Below are 6,619 nucleotides of genomic sequence, written 5' to 3' on the forward strand. Positions count from 1 at the left end.
CAGTTGATGATGAGTTGAATTACAGAATCGAATCATGTATCTGTAGTGGCTTGATTGTTTATCACGTAAAGCTCCCCTGAATAACCAACAGAAAGTAAATGGCTTTCCAACCATTAGAAATGGTCTTTTTGTATCGATTTATCAACACATATTTGTGCAAGTACGAAGCAATCGACGTACCAATCTCTACTGAAAACGAATATTTTTTAATTATATCTGAAATGGAATGTGTGGCAGTATTTTATTTATGATGTAAAAGAACGTCTATCGGCATATTTCTGTCCATACAAATAAATTTTAAAAACTATTTATAACTCCGGTCGATTGAGTGATAATCAGCCAATCATAAATGATTGGCTGATTATCATTTTACCCAGTCATTACTCACAGTTTACACTACATTCATTACTGTGTACAAGATTGTATTAACAAAATTATTATAGTTCATATTCATTCTTGTCTAAGTTAGTCCCTACCAGGAGGTTGGTTGCAATTATTATTATTATTTAGACTTCAGTAAGCATGTTCATATTTGTCCTATTACACCACCCTACTGCCGGTCCTGTTTTTTGGATTGTTTAAATATCAGTACATCTTAGTTATTCGAACAGAATTGTATTGTTATTGTCACAGTTATAGTAATTACAATTCGGTATCATTATGAATCTTCCTGCGAGTGTGTATGTTTTATCAAGAAATAAAATTAATTGTGTTCGTTTGTATCTACGATTTGGTATTTTACCAAAACATAAGCTATGCAATCACGGGTACGACGTGGAGTTAAATATTTCAAATGACCGTGAACGGTGATGGTGCAATAAAGGCAGTGGCGAGCGGTTAAAACCGTGGCGTGTGGCTCAAAACGTGGTTACAGGGCTCTAAAAGCATTAATAAAATTTTTACTATTTTTTTATGTAGCTATGACATATACTCTGATGTCTACTGATGCGTCCAGAGTGTTGCTGTGTTTGAATCTGGTTTGGAGTTTAATTCGGTTGTCGAGTATGTTAAGGCTTTAACAGTATTTATGTCAAGTATTATATATACTTATCGTGTGTTTCTTTGCCGGAGTTCTTCCTTGTACTTGGCGAATTATCTGGACATGCACTGGCCTCAAAAAGGGGCCTTAGTGGCAACGACTCAAGGTTGTAAGCTCCTTGTAACAAGCAAGGGTTCACCCTAGTCCTGCTTGCGCTCTTTTCGGAGTGAGGTCCGTAATCTGTGTTATATAATTATCTACACACTTACGTAATCGATCCAATAGAGACTAAGAGGTGTAAGGATTGACAGGAGGACATTCAAGTCTCCGGTTATCCGTAGCTGGCTGTGGGCGGGTGTCATACTTGTAGGCTTGCCCATTGAGTTTAGGAGATAAGAGAGCGAGATATATAGACTGATAGGATAACTTATTGAACCTACTATAGTTAGTTTGCTTGGCGAAGACGTCATTTTTACACTTTACTGAAGTTAGGAGAAAACTCAAGCGGGGTAGAGTAGAAGACATAGTCGGGATGAGGGCGGATGATGCCTTCACCTCGTCTGACGAAGAAAATCAGTCAGGTACATCTATCCGGGTACCTAAAGCAGATTTAATAGATAACTTCTTAAAGGCCGAGGCATAGCTGGTAGTCCTGTCGTCACATTAGTGAAATAATTTGTAGAAAAAATTGATAAGGATTTCATGAAAACTCCCGAATCACTTCTGCGGAAGAAAGTAAAACTGTAGAACCAAATCTCATAGCCCACTGGGCTGGTCTAGTGGTTAACTGGTCATCGCAAATCAGCTGATTTCGAAGTCGAGAGTTCTAAAGTTCAAATCCTAGTAAAGGCAGTTACTTTTATACGAATTTTAATACTAAATCGTGGATACCGTGTTCTAGTTTGACAGATAGCAAATGAATATTCTTATTTAATCTTATGTCTTTATAGATTTAGTGATTTGATTGCATTTTAAAAGAGTTTTGTTCTTTCCAGTTTATTTTAATACCTTACGGTGGTTCCGGAGGCCAAAGAGAGAACCAAATCTCACGATCTCACGGAGTTTAAGGCAGTCTTTTCTGCTGAAGGGTTGAGGCGTTAGCTTTAACCCACCATGCCAAATGAAGTGAAGGAAGTTTTAATTAAGGAGACCGCTTGGTCTCTGTTAGAGCGGAGCGGAAGCGCTATGCCGAAATATTAAGAAACACACGGAAAGCTAATTTTCCCCATAAAAGACCTCCAGTCGTATTTGTTAACGGGATTGAGGGCTCTACAAAGACTGTTAAGGAGATGAGGAAGGATTTTCGTTGCCTTTCCAGGCAATAGGTCGAACCTAAAAATACGAAATATGAAAGAAACAAGGGTTTAGTTGTTGTTCCAGACAATAGACAGTGCAAATAATTTCAAAAAACGAAGCCATCAAAAAGAATGATATTAAATATGACATAAAACGAAAACGAAGCCCCCCGATTTAAAATTTATTGACATAAATCGTTGCCTCTCAAAAGAGAAACCACTGTTTCTGATTAGGGAACAGAATGCTGATCTAGATGAGGCGACATGTTTGCAGGGCTGGATTTAGATGAGAGGCTATTCCACTTGACAAAGTCAAGTCTGGCTTTTGCATGACAATGCTACAGTCCACTCATCACATGTTGCAAAGCAAACTTTGAGGGAGTGTGGATTTCGAGCTTCCTCACCATCCCTACAGTCTGGACCTGGCTCCCAGTGATTTTTTACTGTTCAGAAACCTCAAGAAAAACCTTCAGGATAGATGTTTTCAAGACGATGATGAATTGAAAACAGCTATTTCAGGGTATTTTGAGGAGGAAGATAAAACTTTTTTTTACTTGGCATAACCTCTGGGCAGGCTAAATGGAGGAAGTGTGCTGAAGTGCAAGGGATCTATATTGAAAAATAAAAATGGTATTACATCTCCACCACCACTCTTTCTAAGGTAGGTAGATAACCTTTTTGAGTACCCCTCGTATTAGAGACATATGATGTTATGAAAATTATTATTGAAAAAGTAAATTACAATAAGTATAGTGGAAACATATTGAGTGGATATTTAAAAGTAATACTCTTTGTAGGGAGGGCATGCAGTTAGGATATACAAAATATTGTTGTTTTATTTATGAGTGCAATAGCTGAGCTATGGATCAGCATTATTTAGTAAAACAGAAGAAATATGGGAACTTAACTCTAGGTGAAAAACATTATTCAGAGTCTCTAGCTGAACCAGGAAAAATATTTTTACCACTTCTTTCATATCGAACTTGGATTAATAAAAGATTTTGTAAAAGTTATGAAGTAGGATTCTTCCACATAAGGTAGAAATTTCCAAAGGTAAGTGCAGCAAAAATTAAAGAAGAAATTTTTGTTAGCCTATAAATAAGGGAACTGGTCAGAGATGAATTATTTAAGTATATTGATTTATATAGAACTCACTGCTTGGGCAGATTTAGACACTTAAAAATTTCCTGGGAAATTTAAAGAACTGTGGGATGTAATATATCATTAAAAGTACATTTCCTACATTCACATCTGGATTTTTTCCTTCCAAATCTTGGGGGAGTAACTGATGAACATGGTGAACGTTTCCACCAACATATTGCAGTACTGGAAAACTGTTGCAAAGGTAAATGGAGTGTTGGAGTGTTAATATGGTAGTTGATTACTGTTGACTTTCATTCTAGTTTTACTTATGGCTACCTACAATAGGAGAGCATCTGCTAAGAAGTTTTAATGTAAATGTATGACTAGTTATAATGACTTTTATAGACCTTCAATGTGCAATTTCTATTAAACTGAGGGTTACAGAAAGATTCTATAGAACTGTGGTCTATGCAAAAAAAAAAACAATGCAGAGAAAGGTATCACACTTAGAGAAACATTAAATAAGTTTTATTTTGTATATCAAATTAATAAATATAGACTTCAGTCATGTCTATTACTTTGTCTAAGAGTTTGTTTTTATATTAATAATTTATATTACAATGGCACTATCTACATGATTTTATTACGCAGATAAAATTAAAAGATTTATTTAGTTTAAATTTATTTATTTAATTGGTTATAAATTTTATTAAATGTAATTTGCTATAGTAGGGAAATCAAATTTACATGTATAAATATTAATGTTTCTGAATTTCAATAGTTTGACAGATAGCAAATGAATATTCTTATTTAATCTTATGTCTTTATAGATTTAGTGATTTGATTGCATTTTAAAAGAGTTTTGTTCTTTCCAGTTTTATTGTTTTTGTTTCTATCAACTGTTACTTGTCAGTTATGCAATACAGAGGATTTTGTAAATATTAAATTTTATTTTAAGTCTATCATAGTTTAAGAAATATGGTAGTATTGAAATTTATAGACTGTGGTAATAAAAAAAAAAGAAAAAAAAGACATGTATTGTTTGGGTATAAAAAGTAAAATCATAAGTATTGTTTTTCGTTTTATTTTGGAATAATCTGGTATATGAAATTTTAACTCTCTTAGATGACATGATATCATATTTAAGATAGTTCAATGACAATATTTTTCTATTAATAAAAATAACCATTTTTTCTATTATTGAACAAATGTTGATTACCATTCTGGAAAAGTCATGCTAATTGTTTTGGGATTTGCAATCCTGTGATTCAGAAAACATATTTCTTATTCTACTGCAGCAGCTGTACAATTACACATATCCAAATTGAATACTGTATGTCTTGTGCTGTTTCTACTCACTTAAATCATCATTTCCCTGAGAAATGGATCAGTTGTGGAGGTCCACATTCCTTGCCACCAAGATTGCTTGATCTAATACCTTTAGATTTTTTCATCTGGGGATGGATGAAAAATTTGTATACAAAACAGAAATACATTCTCATGAGGAATTAATTGTTCACATTATGAATGCAGCTGAGCAACTTCTATTGTTTTTGTTTCTATCAAATGTTACTTGTCAGTTATGCAATACAGAGGATTTTGTAAATATTAAATTTTATTTTAAGTCTATCATAGTTTAAGAAATATGATAGTATTGAAATTTTCAGACTTTGGTAATAAAAAAAAATATAAAAAAATGACATGTATTGTTTGGGTATAAAGACAGCCCTAAAGAACTAAAAACTTATCTTACAAAAGGAGCATTTTAGGACATATGTTTATATCAACTTTTTCCATTATTTTCATGATTAGGTTATGAAGGTCTCGGAAGAACTTCATGACGCACTCTGTATATGTGCTAGTAGATGACACTCAAATAAACAGATACATATCTGTGCCGCTGTCCTCACTGAATTTTATTATAATTTATTTCAATCTGGTGAAGCGTTGATATTTCATTAGGAATAGACCCAAACAGTTTGTTATTTAATAATCCAGATGTTCATGAATTTAATGGAGAAAATGATTTACTTGATCCTAATGCCCTTGCTATTGTGAATGGAATTTATCAGAAATTACAAAATCAGTGGACAAACACAAAGAATAATCTCCCTGAGATTCACAATTTTGTTAGCGAAGAACAAATACACATTGATTCTACAAACCCAATAGAAATATTTGGCAATATTTTTGATAATCTTACGATTAAATTTGTTTTTTGATAAATAAATGTGTTGAAGTTGTTCGAGGAACTCCTTTACCACAGCATTCTAACATGAACAAGTGGGATGCTGTCAATTTATAAGGGGTAAAAACTTTTTAGGCCTTTCCATGCTCATGGGTACTTTACATTTACCATCTATTCAGAATTTTTGGTGTATTTCACCATTATATGTGCATTTGATTTTTAGCAAAACAATGTCCAGGAATCATTTTCAAGCTATTTTGCATTGTCTTTGTTTTTATGATGCAGACACTAATTCAAGTGCATATAAAGTTCACAAAGTAAATGTGCTGAGTCATTTTTGATTAATTTTACCAAAGCTTTCAGTCCTGGTAAAAATCTATCTCTTGATGAAGCCATGATTCTATGATGGAGAAGATTGTCTGTTAGGTAATATATTACAAATAAAAGAAATAAATATGGGATTAAATTGTAAGAACTTTGAAAGAATTTATTCCTGATTTATTTATTTTAAACATACTGCTATATACAGACTCGTAAATCCAGAAAGAGGCCACACATACGCAGTTGTTATGGAAGCTTACAGAAAAATACATTGGAAAGGGCAAACGCTATTTCTAGATACTTTCTACAACAGTGTTACTTTGGCTGAACACTTGATGGACACGCAGAATTTTGTATGGGACTCTTCAACAAAAGAGAGAAGGTAATCCTGAGGTAGTTTACAACAAAAGTTAAAGAAAGGCAAGCACATTAATTGGCAAAAAGAGGACGTCACAGTGATGAAATGGATGGACAAGAGGAATATTTTGACTTATTGACAACTCCTGGGCCTGCAATGGAAGATGTAAGGAACAATGGAACTATTATATCCAAGCTTAGCATGATCATTGCTTATATTAAGTCATTAACTGGTATTGACAGAAAAGACCAGATGATTAACTACTACTCCACCTCCAGGAAATCTCTCTGTTAGTAAATAAAAGTATTTTTTTCACTTAATGGATGCTAATCTGTGGAACAGCATTTGTACATCTATTTGAAGCTATGCCCAAGCTTGAAGATGATCTACCTGAA

This window comes from Lycorma delicatula, chromosome 1 (assembly GCF_047948215.1).
Source record: "Lycorma delicatula isolate Av1 chromosome 1, ASM4794821v1, whole genome shotgun sequence".
Taxonomy (NCBI): domain Eukaryota; kingdom Metazoa; phylum Arthropoda; class Insecta; order Hemiptera; family Fulgoridae; genus Lycorma; species Lycorma delicatula.